Source organism: Mauremys reevesii, linkage group 9, assembly GCF_016161935.1.
Source record: "Mauremys reevesii isolate NIE-2019 linkage group 9, ASM1616193v1, whole genome shotgun sequence".
NCBI classification, from domain to species: domain Eukaryota; kingdom Metazoa; phylum Chordata; order Testudines; family Geoemydidae; genus Mauremys; species Mauremys reevesii.
Window position 1 is genome coordinate 101,762,212 of NC_052631.1, and position 22,970 is coordinate 101,785,181.

Genomic DNA, 22,970 nt, shown 5'->3' on the forward strand with positions numbered 1-22,970 from the left:
GCTGGGCGTTATGAGCCTTCCTCCCCATCTCAAACTCCCCCAGACTGCGAAGATACCATCATTAAAGCTGGCCTGCCAGTGTTCTCAGCAACACACATGTAGTTCATTCAGTGCAGGCACAGTAAGTCCCTTCCCTCACATACGGCTCCGCCAGCCTCTTCACAAGAAATCAAAGGCCACATGTAGAGCTGAGCGGGAATCTTCCAGTGAAATAGCTTTTCATCAGAAAATGTAGATTCATCAAAACCCAAATGGTTTGCAGAAAAGGTCCAATTTCGACAAACTTCCACTGAATCACGGGCAGGCTTCCAACAGAAACCTGCCTGCTTTCCTGCCAGCTAAGGCCTTCTGATTGCTGATAGCATTGGCTGCTTTGCAGAAGGAAGCCTGGAAGACCTGAGCACTCCAGCTGGAGATAAGGCTTTCAGGCCCCCTAGCAAGCATCCCGGAGCCTGGCAGCTGGCTGGAGCTAATTTACCTGGTATTTATTGATATATATCTATAGACCCAGTGTTTCAATCTGTCCCTCCTGACCTTTATGACTTAGTGTCTTTCATCACCCTTTCCTTCCTAAGACCCCACAGTACTGCTAAAACCGCACGCATACATTAACCTAAAATAGGTGAAGATACAGAGTAAAATTTAAAAACACCTAGCTGGATCAGAAGACCACAATTTTTGTATTTACAGATGATATAGCTGAAGTCAATAAGTCAATTACTTTTAGACAAGATGTCTCCCTCAAAAACCAGTTGTCCAAAGCTGCTAATAAGCATTCTCCAGTTCTCAATTTCCACATAGATGAACATATGAAAGTCAGAAAGCAGATGGTTTTACAGATGCTTTAATTACAGAGATCACCTGCATAAGACTAGAGACACAATGTGGAAGCCTATTGAAATTACATACTGATTTCACCTTTAGATCATACACTCTCTGGGGAGGGTCTACTTCTGTGTTTGGAATGCTCTTTGTATATTTTGAACACTGTCTCCATACGCTTACAAATAATAACGGTGCAGACTGCTTTAGTTTTATAATGAACAGACAATTACATGAGAGTAAGGAAGTCCATGAAACTGCCCACCCTTAGTGCTAGTGTTTGGAAGCTGCTGCTGCTAGTGCTTTTACTGGGAGAAGTTACCTCTCCTTTGACTGATTCCCTCCTTTTAAAGAAGATGCATTTTCCCCTGACTGCATAGGAGAGGAGGTCCCATTCACATGGAAGCATGGAGGTTAATGACAATAGCAATCTGTGATTGCTAAGTTGGTACATATTAACGGTTGGTCCAAATGCTGCTACCACAGTACCTGTGTTACTTGAAACAGGAAATCAAAAGATCCTGTATATTTAAAGGGCAATTTTCTAGAGCAGACAGACACACTATGTGAAAAGCATACCCTGCATGAGTATTTTAAATGCTGACAGGGATTGGTGTGCACTACCGAGAAGGATTTAGGATGGTTTTGGTTCACATGCAGCATAATCTGCTAAAATAAGTTTACAATTAACCTGTGCTGGAAAGGACTTGGAACGAAGATGCTCTAATACAGTGTTTCTCAACGACCGGTGTGTGGACCGGTGCCGGTTTCCCTGAGATCTCCCTGACACAGTTTAGGAAGGAAGCAAGCTGGTCCCTGGTATCAAAAAGGTTGAGAAACACTGCTCTAATTAGGGTGACCAGTGAGAGGAACAAAATATCGGGACACCTGCGGGGGAGGGGCCACCAGTGGAGCAAAAAAACCCAAAACAAACCAGAGTGCCGCCGGCGGAGTAAAAAATAACCCTGGAGTGCGAAATATTGGGACAAATAGTGTCCTGACCAAACATCAGTCGGGACCCGGGACAAACAACTAAATATCGGGACGTCTGGTCACCCTAGCTCTAATACACATCCGCATACTGAACCCGGCCTTTGTCATCCCTACTGAATTTATATGATTTGGAATGCATGGGCCAGGCAGCTGCTGTCTTAGATCTCTAAACTGCTCTGTACACCCAAATCCATCTATAATTATTAAATAATAGCACGAGCCAAAGCCATATATTTCACAGATCTCTGGACGAATACCCTGGCGACGATGTTTTCATTACTTTCAGTAATTCTCAGCAAGTATCACAAGGAATACACAGCAACCAACAAATGCCATTATAGAAAATAAATCACACTGCTGTGTTGTTTCCATGCTAATGACACAACTTAGAGTTCTGTTACAGTGACTGCATTTATTCACAGTGATATCTTACCATCAATAAAACTGATTGCACGCTCGCATGCTCATTCCTAACGTCATATGCCTAGTAAATTCAGCCACTTATTTTTCTAAAAAACCAAATCCCAGACACTGCATCCCTTGTGTATCTGGATCACGCTTTCTAGGCTGGATCTGAGAACGTATGGCTGTATGCTGTCTACTTTCATCCTTGTCTCGCCTTGATCTCTGAAAGGACACTCATGTAGTTCATCAACAGAGACTAAAGGAGATCTTTGGATGCCTCAAATCAAAACAAAGTCCTTATTGATTTGTGTTGATTTTATTGTATCTGTTTGCAATCCGCCCACTGAGCCAAATGCTGAACTCTAATTCTGCTCAGACAGGATTCTCCTCTGCACAGCCTTTCCACAATGACACCTCAAAGGTCCTCCTACCCTTGCTGAGATCCAAGGTGTTACTGTGTGTGCTATGAAATGTCTGGCCTGGGTATGTACTGGCTGATATGCTTTTGGGGGTGGAAACCAGCCCTTCCTATCAGAAATATGCAAAAATCAGAAACAAAACTGAAAAGTTTCCAAAAACTGGAGATTTTCATGGTCCGGTGTCAAAAAATGAAACCGAAACCCAGCACCATATAATGACTTTCAAAATCTACACAAAGCCACCCAGAAAATGCCAGGTTAAGAGTTAATGTGAATATTACAGTCTGCAATAAAGTCATAGCCAAACTGTTCACACTCAAACAACAGCAAAATGAATAAAAAAGGTAACTCATGTCAAGATGTTTTATCTTTGCATCCTGAAGGTCACCACGCATGCGCTCTGGCAGACCGGCACAGGAAGTGACTTTCAACGGAGAGAGCTCGCTATAGAGAAAGTCTTTCACCAGTTCTGGAAACTCACTCCTGGATCCTGAGCACTCCATCCAGTCATAACTACCACAGGAAAGACTTTATCTGGAAAGAAAACTCTTATTTTGATTTCATTCCCAAACATGTCTCCATTCTGGCTTGGCAAGGCAGATTGCTCAATAAGGATATTCATAGATGTTAAGGCTAGTGGGGACCATTAGGTCATCTAGTCTGAACTCCCGTGTAATGCATGCCATAGAATTTCATCCAGTTACCCCTGTATTGAGCCCAGTAATTTGTGTTTCACTAAAGCATCCTCCAGAAAGTCATCAGTTCTTACTGTGCAGATATCAAAAGAAAAAGAATGCAAAATTTCCCTTGGTACTTTGTTCCAAAGGTTAATGGTCCCTGTGGCTGCCACTGTACCAAGAGGATCAGCATCCACTTAAACACTCCTTTAATATTAAACCCACAACAGCCTACCAGGTTGAGATAGACAGGTTTTTACCTTGAAGTGGTGTTAACGTATGTGATGTATTCAGCTAGGCAAGGCATTAACCACAGGCTAGATGTTGGCACACTATTCTGCATTGCAATGAGTTCATCCTCCGGGAAACCTAATCTTCATGCCATGGTGAGCACCCTGGGAACCATTTTCATGCCTCCACTACTTCAACCTGACCTTGTATTGAAGTGCAAGATGCTTGTTCAAGCAATTAATTGTCTGTCCTTGGGCATATACTCATATACCCCTGAGCTTGATACTTTCTCATTTGAAGATTTAAATATCTTCCTTTGCCTTGCAATCATTCCTCAAGCTGATTTAAACAAAATTTGGAACTCAGTCCATTCCATCAAATGCACTGCAACGGCTACCAAGTTTTAAAATTAAAAAGTGCTTCTACTTATCTTTCAGCAGTTCTACCTCCTAACGCTCCACTCCAGCCTTTGATCTGAAATCCATGTTTCCACATTGTTAGTCAAGCCACCCGTCTCTGCAGCCTGGTGAGTACGGTAGTATCACCATTCGTGGCTAGCTCATTGTCTGTACTTACCTTTCTGAGTACAGGCTTTGAAACATGGGAAGCTGAAACATCTATGCTGGTTCTGAACCAGTTTTTGATTTACTTTCTGGTTAAGTACTGAAGAAAAATCTCATGCCAACAATGGTCTGAAATATGTGCTTGATCAATACCTCCATTCTCATTGCCTGAAACTCAGAGTCCTAACATCCAAATGGTGTACATCTATTTACATCTGCCCCTTGGCGCTATGTGGCTTTTTAAAATATGTGGTAATATCAGCTTTAGAAAAATAGTTTTAATAGTGATTCAGTCAATACACCTTCCATATAAATGTAAAGAAAATCTCCAAATGTGATACCATTTTAGAATGAATTGTCAGCATAGGTATCCAGTAACCATGCGCTTTTATCAGAGCTGGTCTGGCACTGAAATAGCTCTGGTATATTATTACAATTTCTTTGGGCAGTCCTCAGATCAACATATGATACTATCTCAGAAGGACGCACCCAAAAAGCCTTCCCCATGTGCGAATTATTGGGGGAGTGAGGAAAGGAAATCAAGAAAAATACTTCCCTTATGAGTCAATGGACAGTATTCGTCCTAGATTAGATGTACATTTTACATTCAAATTGCAGTTCTCAATATTACTGTACAGCACCATATTTTTATTACATTAGCATATACTAGTATTAAAACTGCAATAGCAGCAACTACTGTAAAATTTAAATCAACTTATGCAAAAAGAGTGTATGGCACTAGGCTAAGCTCTGGCAATACGTGTACCTTCAATAGGAAATACATTTTTTCAGCATTTTGCAACATTTATTCCTTTCTGCACGAATGAAGTGCAGAATGCGAGTTTCCTGGAAGGCAGAAAACTGATAAAACCTGAAGACTGGTATATTGAATGACAGGTTTTTTATACAGGCCGAGTCTCAAGTGATCTGAAGTTCACAAAATTGTTGTTGCATATCAAGACCTTGCAGGACTCAGGTACAACTCTGGCCATTGTGAACAAAATGTTTCTCTCATCTCTGCTCCAGTCCTTGTGAACAGGCACAAAGGGAGAGCCAGATTGTCGGTTTCAGTACTCCCGCCAAGACAATTGCTGTATGAAATTTCTAGAGACATGAAATGGCTTTTGATATGCAAGATCTAATCTGAGTGATATTCTTTCAACCCTGGCTTCAAACTAGTGCTATCTGAAAAGGCAGACTAAGAGTGGGTCAGGCGTGAGAAACTGCATGAGAGAGAGATGGGGGAGGGTTGACAGTTCCCAACGTTATTTCCTAAAGCCAAAATGAGACAAAGAAAGGCAAAAAGCACCCAGTGAAATGAAAAAAAGCACAAGGCGGCGAAGCTCACCAGAACATCCAGCTGCCATAACTCCCTGAAGGTGACATCCAGACCCTGAGCAATTGGGGGTTTTGTGGGAAAATTCTCCTATGCAGGAGGCTGGAATTCACTCCACATGAAGTTCAGTCTTTAGAAGGTCACTACTCCAATTTATAGGCTGCCATGTCCTTCTGCCCCCTACATCCTCCCCGCAGTAAAGTTTTAGGCCTTTAAAGCCAATTCAATGTAGCTCTGTTATGGTAGCCCCTTCCCATGACTTCCTCTACACTGACCTGTACATGGCCTGCAAAGAGCCCCTCTGCGTCACACAAAATGCATCGTTTTGATGAAAAACCTGGCATGATTTGAAAGGACTGACTGAATTTCGATTTGGGATTCCTTCAGACCTGAAACTAAGAGACAATCTAAGGGTGTGGGGGTTGAAGACACAATTAGCAACGAATAATTTATTTATTGAATTGAGCTTTTTCCTGCTTGCAAACTGTTCAGGAGCAGATCACAAAGGTGTCACATTTATTCATCATTATGCTTGAATTTCTTTGCAAAAAAAATTCCCCTTGCATGAGACGCTTTGAAACAGTTTATGACAAATACATAATATTCACATTTCTAAATGTGGCCAGTTGGTTAATTTTATGGCTTCTGTTCACTGACTGGATGGGTTATATAACTTTTACTAACCAATACAACACAAATTGCCTATTTCAAATATGACAGTCAAATATATAAATGGATTTTCACTGTCAGCTGTTTAAGACACATGTATATGCTCCTTCCAAACATTTCCTGCTATTTAAAGGAAATCTACCTCCCTGTTGCTCAGACTGCCATATTGATAGTTCCAAAGACAAGATAACACCTCTCCATGAGAAAAAATTCCAAAATAGTCATTTGGCAGTTTTGACGTCCCGGAATTCACACTACATTTCCTGTAATTTTACTTCAGTGAGGAATGCTCTGAAGTCAACCAAACCCAAACTGAAATTAATTTGAAACCACTGATTTAGATGCAACACCAGAAACCATCTCAGGTTCATTTAAATACCTTAGCTGAGTTTGGAAATCTGAAATCCAGTGGATTTTGCATGGCGTTTGGTTAGGTGATGGCTCTGGTCGGCTGATCTTTGGTCTTTGTGCAACGCCTGACATTCCTAGAAAGCTTTGCCATGACCCAATTGGGAAGATGGAGGCTATTTTAATCCCTGTGGTAACTCTATTTGAGTTCTGTGGAGTTGATCCAAAGCCCTCTGGGCCAGCATGACATTTCATTGATTGTCACATGCTTTGGAACAGGCCTTGAGTGTTTTAGGCTCATTCTGTATCAATTCAAGTTACAGAATAACCAAGAGCCTGAGTAGTCTGAGTAGTAATAACTCTGTACCTTTACTCACCAAATATTTTGACAGGTTTCCACACACTTCTGCCACCTTATATCCCACCCTCCTTCTACCATTTCTGGAGGTCCTGAGTAGCACATATGGACATAGACATTTTTGGTGCCTTTGGCAATTTTGGGAAAAAATGAAATGTTTACAAATTATATTTAATACTGGAATCATTACAAATCAATTCATGAATATAGATTTAATGTCTTTTTCTCAGTTTCAGAGGAATATCCAGGGCCGCCCGGGGGGGGGGGAGGAGCAATTTGCCCCAGGCCCTGTGCCTCGCAGTGGCCCCACAAGCCCTGGTCCGGCGGCGTTCCGGGTCTTCGGCGGCATTTCGGCGGCGGGGGGCCCTTCAGTGCTGCCGAAGACGCGGAGCGACTGAAGGGCCCCCTGCCGCCAAAATGCCCTGCGAGCCCTGGCCCGATGGCGATCTGGGTCTTAGGCGGCATTTCGGCGGCGGGGGGCCCTTCAGTCGCTCCAGGTCTTCAGCGGCGTTTCGGCAGCAGGGGGCCCTTCAGTGCTGCTGAAGACGCGGAGCGACTGAAGGGCCCCCTGCCGCCGAAATGCCGCCAAAGACCTGGACTGCTGCCGGGTGAGTACAAACGCCGCAGCTCCCCCGCTTTGCTCCAGGCCCCCTGAATCCTATAGGTGGCCCTGGGAATATCTGCTGTTTATGTAGTTAGTATAATTATAAATAAAGTCTATTTAACAACTGTGCTAAGCTTTAAGGACAGAGAAACAACAGAAGTGTTAACATGTACACACACGCACACACACACACACACACCATGAATTTTCCTCATTTTTAGAAAAAAGTGATTTTTATGAAGTTAGAACATTTCTGAAAAAAGTGAATTAAACAATTGTAAAAAGTCTTAATGACAGAGAAATAAAGTGTTAATATGTATCATGTATTTTCCTCATTTTAGAAGAAAATATTTTCATACAGTTAGTACATTTCTAAATAAAGTAATTAAATTGTCCAAAGTTTTAATAACAGAAGAATAAAGGGTAAGTGGATACAATCTAAATAGAGATATCAAGCCTTTTCCTCATTTTTAGAGGAAAATATTCTTTTTATGCAGCTAATACATTTCTAAATCAAGTCATTAAATAATTTTATAAAACTGCTAGTACAATTCTAAATAACTTAAATATATGCCAAAAGGCTTAATGACAGAAAAATACAGAAGTGTTTCTATATGTATGTATTCATGCCCGCAGGTAGTACAATTCTAAAGAAAGTCTATTGAACAATTATACAAAGCTATAATGACAAAGGAATAGTGTTAATAAGAAAGTGTTAAGGATTAGTGTGAATACACACATACACACACACACAAACACACACACAAATCAAGCATTTCCCTCAGTTTCAGAGGAAAGTGTTTGTATGAAATTATACATTACTAAATAAAGTCTATGAAACAACTACACTTCACATAACATATGTTAATTTAGCAATTGGCTTTATTTGTAGAGTCCCTAATGTATGTGTGACTTATTGAGAAAATGATATAAAACCAGTCTGAATATATGCTGAATGTGGGTTGTCTATAAATAGCACACAATTTGGATGAAATGTATGCGTAATTATTTTCGGAAGGAGGACAGAGACGGTGGATAGTGCTGTGTCCTTTGGGTGTGTGCAGAGCTTTGCTACATGTCCTCTAGAAAGTAATTAAGATGGTTTATCTGTGTTTTATACAAAGTAGATACCTGTGTTGCCTAGTGCCACAACTGCTGAACCTGCTCTAAAGATTTCAGAAAAAAACATCTTTTTGCTCATAGAACTTCTCTGAGGAGTTTGGGGCAGTTCAAAAGGGTCTCTACAGTTCTATTTCAATTTGTTAGTTAGCAGCCACAACTGAGAGCCATGTGTGTGACTTACTTACAAAATAATAGAAAACCAAGCTGAATGTGAGTTTAAGGTGATTTATCTGTAAGACTGTACAAGTTGGTTTGAATCTATGTTTATTTGTTTTGGGAAAGTGGAGGGAAGATGTGTGTGTTGGTAGTCTGTGTTGTATGTTTTGCTAAACTATATTTTTCTGCCCTTCAAAAACTTTACTAAAATTAAGAGGCCTGCAATACATCATAAATCAATAGTCAATTTCCAATAAACATCAAAGAGTATGAAGAAACATAATTTTGTGTAAATGGAATAAAAAAATTGGAATAAATTGGGCATGTAATTCCATTAGGGTTCCAGTTTTTAAAAGGGCAGAAGTAGGTGTGAACACCTGTCAACCTTTTGTGATGAGTAAAGGTATCGCATTACTACTACTAGCCTCTTCTGTGTTTGGCAGGTGGAACAAAGGTCCTTTGACCCAAAGTACACCTTTCCCAGGACACAGGATTAGCTTTGGCATGAACACTTACCCTGTGTCTCTGGAACCCTTTTTCACAGCTAGATCCATGTAGAATTTGGATGGGTGTTCATTACCCTGCTTCTCAAACATGAACCTCTGCAGTTCCAGTTGAAGCCAACGAGAACATAAGCACTCCATACCTCTGGCACTCTGGTCACTTTAATGTAGCAAGTCTCCTGCTGTTGGTATTATTTTGTAGCTCTCCCTGACTGTAGACTTTAGCCTTTAGAATGTAATAGGCCCTGGATACGTCTGGCACCCACACAGTTAATGATAGCAGCAGCCGCAGGATCACATGTGGCTCTTTATGTTACTGTGGTACTTTCTATTTCAGGAAAATTCCTTCCTGAAATGCAGAAGTCAAGGGCACCAAAGGCAACAGAGAGAGAAAAATTCACCTTTCACTTTCCATTATGCCAACAGAAAGTAACGATACAGTCAGACAAAGTATCTAGGAAATGTCCTGGGCAAAACAAAACGGGTGACTGGTTCCATGACATCACGGTCACTCCTTGAAAGTAGCTATTGGCTGTAAATATATGGCAGTCATTACATTCCAGGTGATGAGAATGGGAACGAGTGCTGCTGGTCTGACCCGAAAGCTCACCGGACTAAAATGCACATCGTTCTAAAACTGCAGGCAGGAAGCATTTGTCATTCTCATGCTGTTTGTTCCTCTCTCCACAGTTCCACAATCATCTCAGCTACGGCACGTAACACAGCTGAGGGGCTCTTAGAGATGACTATTTATACCGCTCACCGACTCACTGGATTTTAAAAAATTCCTGAGCAACTGTTAACACAATTATCTATTTTCCTGCAAACACGAAGTGTGAACTTGCATTTTAGTTTTGAACTGGAATTAAATTCAATGTAATGATAAGAATATGTTGATACAGTAAAATATCTGCTGAATAATTCAGACTCTCAGGAGTGAAGCTATGAAACAGACATTTTTAGATAACTTTCAGTTGACAGGCACGTAAGGTCAATATGTGTAACACAATGGAGAATGAGTCGGAAAGCCAACGTGTGTCATCTTTGCTGCTCATTTACTTCTCATCAATAAGAAATGGCATCAGCATCATGGTTTTATTTTAAATTTCAAATCAGAAAGATTGGAACATTCACACACTGGAAAGCAAAAGTAGCTCAGGATGACGTCCATAGCCAGACGTCGGAATGAGTCAGTAGCACACTGCTGACAAGCAGATGGAGTGATTGCAAGAGAGTTTAAAGGAGCCATTTGAATATGACCTAAAAGATTTCCAACACTGGGTAGGAAAGAAAGATGCACCCAGCTTTGTATTAATTCCTACTGCTGCAGTCTCCTGTATAGAGTGGGAACAAAGGATCCTGCAAAAAGGACCAAAAGAAAACAGTCTCCCTCTGCCATATATTCTCTAGGGTTCGTCACTTAAGCTAATGTGAATTTTGTCCAAGGAAGGACTTCAGAACTGGGCCCTACATTGTATCCTGTAGAACTCAAATACAAATGAGGGGATGAGAAAATTGCAGGCCCTACATAGGACAACGGCTAAACTTGCAAACCAAGGGATAATGATACTTGCTCTCTCTAGTTAATTGAAGCAAAGACTGGCCAGTCCAAGTGCTGAATTTCAGAAAGACTTGTGACATCTCTGAATGAGTCCAGAAGTTAAGAGAAATATATTTTGCAAAGCAGGTTATGTGCCAATCAATAATTCAGAACAAAAGTTTTAAAAATGTATAATTTAATTACATGGATTTATTATCTAGAGCAGTAGGCACTGATAACAAGAGAAGAAGAAAGTGCCTTAAAATGTCTGGCAGATGCACTGGTATAATTTTGAATGATCTATAATCTTACCATGTCATTCTGAGAATATCCTCTGGATGTCCATGTAGCCTTATATCTCTAAGCTACCCACCACAGAGTAAGTAGGATTCCAGCCTACTCTGGGAATAAGACTGAGTATGAGATAGAGTGTCTCAGACACAATTTTGAATAATGACCTTCAATAACCAGGTTACTGGGATTCTTTCTGGTGGATGAGTCCCAAAAAGCTAGTGTTACAAAGGCATTTATGTACCTAATGATGAAGAAAGGCACTTAGTGGGGGTTACAAAAGTGCCTAAAGCAAATTAGGCTCCTAACTCCCATTGACTTGCAATGAGATTTAGTCTCTAAGTGCCCAAGTCACTTTTGAAAACGGGACGTAGCAGTCTAAATCCTTTAGGCCTTGCAATGCTAGTGGACCAAGGCCTAAATACCGTTAAAATATCTGAGCCTAGGTGTTTATGTCAAACCCACAAAGCACCTATCTGCATCTTTAGGCACCTAAATACCTTTCTCATGCTGGCCCCACGAGCAGCATGAAAACAGAATTATTTCATATACTAGGGACTGCCCTCCATCTGGCATGTGGCAGATAACTCAGGGCCAGGGCTAACACAGCTAGGTGCCAAATGGCTTTTTCAAAAGTGTCCCAATGCCTGACTCCCACGAACAACGGTGCTGACCAGCCATTGCAAAACCCCACTAGCACGGATGTGCATCGTTAGGTGCCTAAACGTCTTTAAAAATCTGGCCCTTATAATTAGCTGTTTTCCTAATATTGTGTAACTCAACTGTATTCAGCCTGTGATATAAGACCAATTCATTTGCTGTTTTAGCATCAAATTGATGGCCCTGACAAAGACATCAGAATTAAAATTACCTTTCGGTATGAGCTATTACCTAGATGTCAAATTTAATCAGTTATGCTACCTTTGGTGTATCCCAGCCAACATGATGTATTTGCAATAAAGTTCGGTAATTACATCAGATACAAAATTATCAACTTCCCACTGTCAACACTAATTGATCGCAGTTAACTGGTCTATTTGCAATTTCCATTCAGTTTGCTATAGAACGCTCATTTAAAGCAACCAATCAGTTTCTGACCATATAATTCAAGTTAATGACACACAGTCATATACACAGTGCTCGTGCCCAAAATTTTAACTTGCCATTAAATTATTATATGGAACCAAAAATAATACGTGGCTGATTTACAATGTAATTTTCAATGGGATAAGTGATCATATGTTTGACAAGTGATAGAATTAAGCCAGTTCCTACTTCCTTTCAACTCATGTCATTTACATTATTGGATTATAGTTATTAGAAATTGGGGGAGGAGAGTGGGTAGGGAAGGGGGACTAGGTTTAGTTGTTTAATAGGCAATATGAGTAACTTACTCATTTTGGCACATACAGCAGTGCCTTTTTTTACATAATCCATAGCTCCCCCTTCCTCCCCCCCCATGTGCATCCACCCACATACAGCTTGAAGATGGTACAAGTCACATTAGTTATGTAATGGCAGCATTTTGTCTCAGCTATGTAGGCTTGTGTCACAGCACATGAAGGCGGGATCAAGCTTCAGTGGTTGAAGTCTCAGCGAAATATAAATGGGTGTGGGGCAGGGTGGGAGGGGACAGGGAAACAGGGTGCTACTCATATCTATTCCTCTCTAGGAGTCTAGTTAGTACTTTTAAGTCTCTTAAAAAAATCTCCACAAACAGATATAAGCAATTTTATAAAGATCTGTAGTGGGAACACAAGGAACCTAGTTGTCCCTTGGGGTGCACTGTAATTAACGTTAATGAAAGATAGATAAAGTTAAAGAAATGTCAGAGAAAGAACAGTTTCCTAATCTCCAAGCATCTTGGTATCCAAGCTCCTTTCCTCCCTCTGTTTTACTTGTGTGTATCCCATGAGAGGAAAAGATGAGAGTTAAGACTTCTATTCTGTGCCACCAATTTGAAAGATACAAATCAAAGGAAAAATCAGTGGGACCAATATGCGAGTATTTTACAGCATGAAAATCTTCTTGGTATCATTCAAAAATAATCTGCAAAATTTGCTTTGCTTTTGCTTTACCCCCCCTCCTCCACCTCAAATACTGAAAACATATTGAAAACAAACATGATGAAATTCATCCTAGGGTACTTTAGGAACTAGCTGAAGCAATCTCAAAACAGTTAGCAATCATCTTTGAGAACTCATGGACAACAGGTGAGGTACCAGAGGACTGGAGAAGGGCAAACATAATCCATATCTTTAAAACAGGGAAGAAAGAGGACTTGAGGAATTATAGACCAGTTAGCCTAACTTCAATACCTGGAAAGTTCATGAAACAAATGATGAAACAATCAGTTTGTAATCACCCAGAGGATAATAGGGTTCTAAGGAATAGCTAGCACTGATTTGTCAAGAACCACCCAGGGTTACTGGCCTGGTGGATAGAGACAAAGCAGTACATGTGATAGATCTTGATTTCAGTAAGGTTTTTCACACAGTCTCTCATGACATTCTCATAAGCAAATTGGGGACATGTGATCTAGATTAAATTACCACAAAGTGGGTGCACACTGGGCTGAAAGACTGTGAATGAGAGGGGAACCAAGATCTTCATCCCCTGAACTCACGGCACTGATAATGAAGTTGTTGGTGAAGGTACCCACTGGGGAAAATGACTCAGAAAACGAGGGGAAAGCCCAGCCCCTTAGCTGTAAGTTAACCCTGTTCTTCATGCAAGCTTATACAGATTTTTTTCCCCTCCCACGTGAGGGGCTACAGTGTCCTGGACTGTGGGATGATTTATAGGTTTCCTCAGTCAGGCAACTATAAGGGTTACCTCTCTCTTTCTGCCCTGGTCCTTTGGGTTTTAGCTGCCCACCCATCATCACTGTCTGCTGGGCCACCGAGAAGCTTTCCTACCAGCGCCTGCAACATTCCTGACAGTCACTAATTAATACCAACCACACCAACTCACCAGGGGATTTCTCACCAGATTATTCTTCACATTAGACACCACTGGATTCCAAACTGGATTCCCATAACTGAATGGAGATGAAGCGGGGGAGGGGAGGCTGACTTTATCTCTCCAGTTCTGAATTTGGCCAATTACAGCATAGGCGCCGACTCCATGACAACAATAGGGGTTGCTCAGCACTCATGAGCCACCAGTAGGTGGCAGGCACATGTACAGTGAAACTGGAAGGTGGAAAGTACCCACCGGCAAAAACAGAAGTACTATTGTACGCAAATCATGTATAGCAGAAACCACACCCACAAGCAACCTATGCACCGTGAGTGGGATTTTCAGAAGTGCTCAGCATTAGCTTAACTCTGGTCCCTGCCCTGCAAACAGAGTCTGGCCAGTGCTGAACAGCTTTGAAAATACCACCCTCTAGGACTGAATTATACCAAAATGAAAGAATCTGATTGTTGAGGCACCCACATAATTAACAACATGATGGGACTGCAAGGGTCAGCCTGGCTCCTCTCCTAGGTCACTCCTCAGTATGTGTGGGAGCAAAGTGCTCTGAGGTGCCTGAGGAAATGTGCACACTCTGCATATCCTCCAAACTTCAATGGCTGCAGTTCACCCATTTGGCTCAGATCTTGCCTATGCTTTCGGCTTGGCTACAGGTCAGTCAAGCAGCTTAGTGGTACCTGAGTTACACACTTGAGCCTGTTTTGCTCAAGGGAGCAGTCTGTAGGTTCACATGGACACAATCACTTCCCACTCTACATCATTTATTATGTTTGAAATGAAGGTTTCTGATTCAAATAGGAATTTCTGAGCTTCTTGCTGGAGGCAGCTCTGTTATTGAAATGTGACATTCCCACAAGTACAGCACAGAAGCCCAGAATCAGCTCAGACGCTGCAAACCAGTTCCCAGCCAGCTTTCATGGTGCTTAACAATCAGGAGAAGCACTTTAACATTTAACTTTGCATTAAAGCAACACGGTTGATGTTTAGAAGGGATGACTGCTCTCATTCTGCTAGTTTAATGGTTACTGGAAACTAGTTTACATCGCAAATGATGGTATTTTTCAGCTACATCACCACCATCACCAAGAGGCTGAGAACTGCCCACAGAGACCAGATTCACTGCTTTCAATGGGAGACAGGCATGTCCACCTTGGGAGGAGAGTTTGCCTCTTTATGTTTACATTGAAAAAACCATTACAACACTAACCTCTTTTCATATTTCAGAGTAATATTATCTGATTGATCATCCAGTTATGCAATGAATTTGCAGGCCTGTCAACAAAGTAAAAACACTTATCACGCTGTCTTTAGTTAGGACAGAGACGATGGCTTACCAATTAATTAACACACTATAATGTCAGTACAAATGCTAGAACAATGACTATGAATAACTACACTTCTAACCTTTTAGATACATTTCAAAATATGTGAGTTTAAATGAGAGTTGGGTCAAAACTGGATCTTGGATTTGACACTGTGAAACATAACCTCCTTGAAAGACACGTTTGTTCCACTGACCCATAGATGTAACTGCATTCCCAGTTTTAGATTCATTAACTTTCGCTAACACAGGAAAACATTTGGGGAGGGATTCTGCCATCTGCTCTGGATCCTGAATGATTAGGGCCAGATTTTTAAAGGTTTTGAGATTCCTAACTCCCACTGAAATCAACGCAGTCTCCTAAATATCTTTAAAATTTGGCCCTAAATCCAATTTTCAGAAATGACATAGGCCCTGTTAAGCCCAAGTGTCACTGCAACTTAATGAGGCTTGGGCTCCTAAGTCACTTAAGAGCTTTTGAAAATGTTTCAGAGAATCTTATTTTAAAATAAAAGATTCTACGTTTAAGAGTTTTCATTGGTTCCTTATAGAAAGAACCTCCTGTTACAACACTAATTTCTGGGCTTGTCACAGTGCACTGAGAATGGGAAGTTAGAGCTAGAGTGTTTTGCAGGGATGTGATTTAGCACGAGTAGGTCAGGTACCACACTTTTTCTACAGGATTATTGTCTAGGACTGTGAAAATCTTTTTTTTCCGGTTAAATACCCTGAAGGATACCAGCATTTATCTATTTATAGCAGTTAACACTCTCAGTCAAAATCATCTGCTTGCTTATTGTCCAGAGCCTTCACATGCAGGTGGAAATGGTGTGTCATACTGTCGGCAGTAAAAGTCTTTACAAAATAAAGAACCAATCTCTGGGACTCCAACTACCCAAAAGTCAATTGTTAGTCAGGATTTGGGGATCAAATTAAATTTTATAATAGATTCTTCCTCTCGGAACCTGTGCTCACACTCTTGTCACTCTGCCCATAGTCACTGGAGGTAACAGACATTGCATATAATGGGCAGAAAATGAAAGCACAAATCCATCCATTACAACCAGCATGTGCTGTACACCACTGACTTAAAGAGTCCGGCTCCCACTGATCTCTCCTTGCTACAATGAAAGGCTATTATAGTACTGGACGGTGGAGCCCCTGAATTTCATGTCTTGATATTCTCCCCAGCTATCTGTAATCTACTGTGGAGGAGTTGAATATTAGTTCTCCTGTCTCAGCCCTGCTTAACAAGTGGGACCCCTGCCAGCTTCACTTCCCACTTCCACAATTCTGGAGTTTCCAAATCCCACCTGTACTCCCAGCGAGGAGCGCCTTTTGTTCAGGAACTCAACAGGATTCATGAGAGCTGGTGAGAGAAATTCTGATCAAACATGGTTTTGAAAGAATTTGCAGATACAGTTTGATTTTGACAAAATTCTAACTGAACCTAGGCAGGGTCCGAAACCTCCTTGGCTCCCTGCCAGCTTGCCCGCCCAGCTCCTTGGCAGCCTATGCCAAAATGCTTTGGAGACAGGAACCAGGTTTCCAGGGGCCATGGCTATGGGGCAGCCTCTGAATTGGGGATCTCAGAGTTTCCAGGGTCTGTGGCGCTGGGACAGCCCACTGCGCAGATGGCCGCAGAGCTGGGGCTGTATTCCTTTGGCAGAGAATTTTGAAATTTTTGGTTTTGGCCCAAATTGGAACAAAACCAAATTTCAAAACATCGAACTCCTCCCTGAAATGAGGTATCTTTCTCCGCCCAGCTCCAGCGTTCACTCTGTAGGGCAGGCGAAATGTAACAGCTCCAGGACTATAACTCTGCTCTGCTGCTGAACAATACATATAAAATAGTGTCTTAGTCTTTATCAGGTTTTTGTAGGGAAGCAACAAGGCATTTGTCTGCTCCACACATTAAACAGAGCTGAAAAGGACATAATCTACACGCCAAAAACTATTTACTGCATAAAAAGGCCAATTTTTTCAACCTTGTCCTGGTAGGGGGAAACCTTGGCCAGTAACCACGTGTTCCTTAGTTCTAGGAAGCAACGTCGTTATTAGTGTTAGTATTGTTACCATGGCAGCTTAGAAGTCCTAGTCAGAGCCCAGGACCCCGTTGTGCTAGGCGTTGTAGAGACACTGAACGACAGATGGTCCTTGCCCCAAAGAGCTTCCAGTTTAAGAACAAGACAAGAGAAATCAGATGGACCCAGAAAACAATGAGGCAATACTGATCAACATGGTAAGAAGTGTGGTCAGCACACCAGCAATTACATTCTAGCCTGAGTAAAGTTCTTTTTCATAATTGTAGGTCTTGGCATCCTTTAAAAAGTTTGGAGCCAACTTATCATACAGCGTGTGCTGTACCTAAAACACAAATCCTGGTGTTTCCAGAGTAGAAAACTGCCATCACCAGCTACTTGTGCTAAACTCTCTTTTCAAACTTGTGTTTAGCCGTGACGCTCTGAGTAGCTTTCCCAGACCTGAAGAAGAGCTCTGTGTAGCTTGAAAGTTTGTCTCCCTCACCAATAAAGAAGTTGGTCCAATAAAAGATATTACTTGACCCAACTTGTCTCTCTACTATCCTGGGACTGACATAGCTACAGCAACACTGCACATCACCAAACCAGCATTTTGGCTCGGGCTGTGACAAAACTTTCTACTGAAAGAGATTTTGATTTGTTTCTTACACTTAGCTCAGGCTAAGTTTGCTGAACTTCAGGAATCAGGGCTGTTCCAGGCAACTTATGATCACAGATGGAAACTCTGCAAAGCCTTCTGGCTTCACTTGAAGTCAACTCAAAACAAGACAAAAGTTTGGCTGACATTTCTTTGAACCCAAAATTCAAAGCACATTTCGTGGTGGGATGGGAGGGAAAGCCACATAAACTGAAACTGAAAAGAAGACAATCACAAACTGAAATGGCCAAGTTTTCTGCACAGCTAATTGTATGACATCATTGAAGTATGCAGGCAGCCAGAACAGAAAGCTGATTTAGAAGGGAGAAATCTACTAATTGTACATAAGCATGCTGATATGCGGCAACAAAGGAAAAGGAAACGCAGGAAAAATTTGCAGAGCATTTTATCAGGGTGTTGGGAAGCTATTACTAAGCTGAGGAGATCTGTTTTACCAGGTGCTAAATATATTTGCATGCATAATCTTCCTTCAACACAATCCTGAATTCCTAATTAAGCAGATAGTATGGGCTACATTTTCAAAAGAGCAGCTTTCATTTTGCACCTGCAAAACCATGCATCTGGTTTTTTTGCACCTGATGACTGCAGATCAGGTCCAAAGAGACAGAAATACTAAGATATGTGGCTGCAATTCATCTTCCTAGTGCAAAGATGCAGATGCAGATTTTTCAGGTGGAAAAGGGGAAGCTGAACCTCAGCCCTTCTAAAATTACCTAGAAACGTACAATAACACAAGGTAAATGTTATGTTTGCTGCTCCATTTGTATCTAACTCGCTGTGCAATGACTTTTCATGCATTGTAGAGTAGACGTTCACAACTTCAACAACCACTACTCATCCACCAAACTCTCTCTAGAACATTCCTACACTAGCAGCGACTCAAGAGACAATGGTTTTATGTTCATTGAAATAATTTCAAAACACCCTTCTGCCTGCTAAACCTTAATTGACTACTTCATTTTAAGTGGTCTCCTACAGCATGTGTAAACCCCTTATGCTTAACAATCTGTCCCAACTTGTATTTAGCTCCAGACACACCGGTTTCCTTCCCCAGATCTGAAGAAGAGCTCTGTGAAGCTCAAAATCTTGTACTTTCCGCCAATGGAAGTTAGTCCAATAAAAGACATTACCCCACCCACCTTGTCTCTCTCTTTTTCATGCACTCTCATTTTAACATGTTGTTTGGGTTACTTTTCATGGTATGGATCACAACAAAGAACTGCATCTTTTTAATCTGTGTTAAGCCTCATGATGTTACAGTCTGTAGAATGTATTACATAGAGCTAGAAGGGTGTGTGGTTTTGCTGGCTACACAGTGTGCATCTAGAGATCATGAAAGCCATTACTCCAGAAAGCCAGCGAGGTGAACACATACTGTTGTGAAAGCAAAGGTAAAACCCACAGGCACATCTAGAAAACATAACCGTCTAATTCTTGGAAATAATACTGTATATGCATACCAAGAAATTACTTGTGGCCATTGTGGGTCTGAGGAAAAGGAGCACGAATTGTGATTACTATGCCACTCAAGGCATTTAGCAGTAATTTGAGAATTAACCAAGCCTTATTTTTTGGTTGAGTTTTTCAATGACTGAAAACAAAGGAGCAGCATTATGATTTATAATCACATTTGAACTGTTATTTCAGAAGACTGCCTTTTTAAAAACCCAATTACGACTTAGAAAATCTCTTTCCAGTTGAGTCCCAGGATTGGAAATCTGCACCCTTCACCCTTCAGCAACCACTGGAAAAAAGTGAGTGGAATGCTAACAAAAACGTCCCTCAGAGCCACAGAGGGAAAAGGAATTCAAACAAAAGTGGCAGTGGATTGCTGAACGGAACTGGGATAAAGCTTATTCCCAAGGAGAATTCCCAAGTGAGGTCTGGAATGTAGAGAAGGCACAGAAACCATGAAGGCAACAATAAATAATAGAATGTGATTCAAAATGATGGGGCAGCAAGTTCCCCACCAGCAGGTAATGGGAAAAATTAAAAGCAGCTTCAAAGGACAGAATATGGGTGAGAAGTACTCGTTAGACAGCGGGAAAGTGTTGACTCCCTCAGGGAACGGATGGGCAGGATCCCCTGGAAAGCTAATAAGAGGGGGATTAAATGAAACTTTACATTAAGGTGCCTGGTTTACTCAAACATTTTCTAGTTTCTATCAGTTATATTTTCAGCTGAAAAATGTCCAGTCCAAAAAATGCCCTGATTTGGGATTTTCAGTTTTTTGACCTAAAGCAGACATTTTCTATTGAAACTTATGATGAAAATGAAAAAAAAATGGATTTCTTGAAATTTTCCATGAGGGAAAAAAGCATTTTCCAATCAGCATTTACTTTGCATCTCAGGAAACCAATATTGTTATTATTTATTGGTACTTTGGTTGTGCCCAGAGGCCCAGCTCATTTTGGGGGACCGGCTGTGGGGCTGGGTTGTCATTTTGTTTTGTTGATTCTCTCTTTTGAAGTTTGTATTTAAATTGTTGTTTGTGTAAACAGAGATCCAGAAAGGCACATTTTAATAAATAAAAAAAATAAACAAAAAAAGTTGCTTCAATAAAGATTCTATGACACCAAAACAAGAGTAGTTTGATCTTTGGTCTTTCGGCAATGGAATTTTCCCTACCTTTAGCACATTATGTGTTGGACTTTTAAAATCCATATGGAAGCATTAAGCAGCTAATGGACTGCCAAACACCTGCACAGAACATGAAGCGGAGGTCAGAAAAGAAGGGTAGTGCTTCACCCAGTAAATTTCCAGGCTTAAAAGGTTCCATTTGCAAGATAAGCTTTCAATAAATAAACAAATAAAATACAGGAAAAGGGAGATTAGCAATTCCTGCTGAGACTGCATAAACCACAGATTTATGTTAATGTTTTCTGCTTCTATAGATGTGGTATATACACACAGCTTGTAATTGCAGAAATGGAATAGAATTTATGACTTACTGTTGGGGCTTAGATAATGAGATAGCATCCTGGAAAGAAAAATTACAGCACCAAAGGTGAGTCTGAGGCCACTTCTGAGGCACAACTTTCCCTCTGGTTCAGAGATTTGCATTTGTTAGTATAATATTTTTTTTTTAAATTAGCCCCCAGGTTGTTTCATGTCTCTGAACAACCTTCATCCTCCAACTGATTAAAGAGTGGCAATGAACTGCCTGTAGAAGCAGTTTAGTCCTGGAGGACAAATGGTGACCATAAAACAAGAGACATGCTTCAGTATCAGAGATAGGAGTATGCAGAGTAAGGGGGACACAAGGAAATTCAAGATAAAATTGTCTAAAGTGACTCACTTACCATCCAGCTGGAGGTACCTCAGGCTGTATTTCCAACTGAAGGCAACATACGAGCCATGAATGGTCAGTGCTACTGGAAATCAGGTCCAAAGTATCTGGCATTGGCTATGCAGAAATTAAGCCAACCAAGATCAGTAGCCTCTTTGGAAAATGTGGGTTTGAAATGTTTATGACAATTTTACCTTGTGGAAACTAAAGCAAAAGCAGTTTTCAAGACTTGTCTATGTAAAATCAAACATATCCTTTGAGCCGTATTTACAGCATAGGAACTCCTGGTAACACTCTGCTCGGGAGAACGTCCAGCAGGGCCATTCTGCTTTCTGTATTATACCATGCCCACTAATGCTTTTACAACTGTTCCATTCGTGAGACTTATTTCTTTTTCCCCTTGGCAGCCTTGGCTGGTAGGGTTATTCCTCAGCATTTTCTCTCCGCGTGAAAAGGCACTTCCTGGCACTTGTTCTTTAACTGACACTCTGCCCCTCTTTTCTAGTCACTCTTGCAAATTGCACATTGTAACTTGTGTCCACACTGCTCCTCTCCAGGCTTCTCCTGCAGTTTTTACTCAAGTAAGGCTCCCAACGACACCGATGGGCTATCTGCCTTTGGGCTGGGCCCACTGGACACATCACATCTGAATGGAGACACTATTGACTCTTTCATTATTTTTGAGGCGTAGGGTTTTGTCACAGCTTTCAATCTGGGGGCCAAACAAGGTGCCTCTTTCATCCTGGCTAACAGGTTTTTTCTCTCAAACAAACTGACCAGAACCACAAACAATATTTAAGTGCGTTAAGTGCTGTTTAAAATATTTCCTCTTAATGTCAGTATTATTTCCCAGAATTCAACTCATATAACAGGTGGGGTTTTTACTACTTCTCATCCACCTGGAGGAGGGCCTTGTGCTAAGCAGGGCCAGGCCTGCACTAGGGAAGCAGTGCAGGGAGTGACATTCTCGCCAATGAGTCAGCCTTGCTAGGCAGCGGTATGCCACTGTAGGTGCTGTCTTCTGACAGAACCCAAGGTTCTGATCATTTCATCCATTAAAAATCCCATGACATTTTTGTAAGCACCGGAGTATTATTTTTGCTTGCAGAGCAGCAGTGCCAAGGAGCAAAGCCAAGCACCGGAGCCCCACAATTCTAGGGGCTGGATAGACACAGATGAAGGAGGCGGTTCCTGTCCCAAGAGCCCACAAACAAAGCCGGATGGTAACCCCTAGCATCCTGGTCAAATTCTAACTCAGAAAATTAACCAGAATTCAACCAGAACCAGAACTGGGACCCCTCTGTGTAAAGCCCTGTACAAAAACATATTCTTCTTCATTTTCTGTCCCAAACTATTGTGTAATGTTGATATGGTCTGGCTGGTCTGGCAGTTCAGGCACTACACTGGGACTTGGAATACCAGGGCTTAATTTCTAGGCTATCACAGACTCAGTGCATGACTCTGGGCAAATCACATAATATCTCTGTGCCTCTGGCCCCTCTTTGTAACATGGGGATAAGATCTTCCTTCCTCTATTTTGTAAGCTGTTTGGGGGGGGGCATTTTACTTTGTGTGTATACAACACCTAGCACAAATGGGGCACAATCTTGGTTTGGACCAATAGGCACCACCCTCTTAATAATT

At 41.4% G+C, this 22,970-nt stretch overlaps 1 protein-coding gene across 8 annotated transcripts in view; it reads right to left on the reverse strand.

The window, feature by feature from the left end:
* HTR2C (5-hydroxytryptamine receptor 2C) overlaps window positions 1-22,970 on the reverse strand; it is a 653,091-nt gene that overhangs the window by 162,021 nt on the left and 468,100 nt on the right. Inside the window, exon 1 of one of the 8 annotated variants that reach the window (XM_039488610.1) lies at window positions 21,340-21,425. The exons of the other annotated variants lie outside the window; for them this stretch is intronic. The gene's annotated coding sequence lies outside the window, so the exon portion shown is untranslated. Of the gene's footprint in view, window positions 1-21,339; window positions 21,426-22,970 lie in introns of those variants that run through there. 8 annotated transcript variants of the gene reach the window in all.